Source organism: Dreissena polymorpha, chromosome 2, assembly GCF_020536995.1.
Source record: "Dreissena polymorpha isolate Duluth1 chromosome 2, UMN_Dpol_1.0, whole genome shotgun sequence".
Taxonomy (NCBI): domain Eukaryota; kingdom Metazoa; phylum Mollusca; class Bivalvia; order Myida; family Dreissenidae; genus Dreissena; species Dreissena polymorpha.
The window spans coordinates 100,811,019-100,812,533 of record NC_068356.1 but is presented as its reverse complement, the minus strand read 5'-3'; positions in this window follow the sequence as shown (position 1 = coordinate 100,812,533).

Below are 1,515 nucleotides of genomic sequence, written 5' to 3'. Positions count from 1 at the left end.
CTATGAAAGTCTCAATTGACCACCTCTTCCGAGCAATTGACCACAAGCACTGGCTATGAAAGGCTCAATCGACCACCTCTTCTGAGCAATTGACCACATACACTGTCTATGAAAGTCTCATTGACCACTTCATCTGGACAATTGACCACATACACTGGCTATGAAATCTCAATTGACCACCACTTCCGAGCAATTGACCACATACACTGGTCATGAAAATATCAATTGACCACCTCTTCCAAGCAATTGACCACATACACTGGCTATGAAAATCTCAATTGACCACCTCTTCCGATCATTGACCACATACACTGGCTATTAAAATCTCAATTGACCACCTATTCCAAGCAATTGACCACATACACTGGCTATGAAAGTCTCAATCGACCACCTCTTCAGAGCAATTGACCACATATACGTTTATGAAAATCTCAATCGACCACTTCATCTAGACAATTGACCACATACATTAGCCATTTAAATCTCAATAGACCAACTAACCTAGCATATTGATCACATACATTGATTCACTGGCTAATACAATCTCAATCAATCACTTAATTAAGGCCTTTCGACAATATAAACTGGTTATTAAACTCAAGTAACCACTTTATTCAGGTATATTGACCTCTTACACCCGCTATTTAAACCTCAATCGACCACCTTATCAAGTATATTGACCACATGATCAGGTCTTGCAAACTTCAATGGTCCATATATCCAGTAATATATTGATACACAAATGTATTTAACTGCATATTTCATTGTATATCTGATATTTCTACTATGAGTAGTGTATGATTAAAGAAATATGCTGAAAAATGTAAAAAGAAAAGTTAATATTTTCTATTGACCAGTATTAACCACTTTGGGAGTATTGACCGTGGCGGTTTTAAACGGGTTAAAACCACGTGGTTAAAACCGGGGACGACACATGGTTGCTTGTCTATTTCAGTGATGCTACAAGCAAGAATACTAGTGATGGACATCATGGGAAGACGTGGAAGAAATCTTGCTTTAAAATGGTAAATGAACACTTAAGGCCTAAAGAAACTTGTTTGTTTGCCCTTATGTCTTTTGCTCTATAAAAAAGATTTTCTAAATGTGTGTGTGTATGTGTGAATGTGTGTGTGTGTGTGTGTGTGTGTAATACACATATACACACCATCAACCCCACAATACACGTATATACCAACAACCCCACAATACACATATACACCATCAACCCCACAATACACGCATACATCATCGATCCCACAATACAGGTATACATCATCAACCCCACATTACATGTATACATAATCAACCCCACAATACACGTATACATCATCATCGCGTGCGTGTGTGTGTGCGTGGCATTGACATTTAATATTATTCCTATCAAAGTTTTGCTTAAAATTTAAAAAATGCTGAATTTGAAAAATGTTGGTGGGGGTGGGGGGAGACCTATTTTTTGTGACAAAAACAAACTTGCTTAGAAAGCAGTTGATTTAAGGCATCATCCAGATCTTGCAT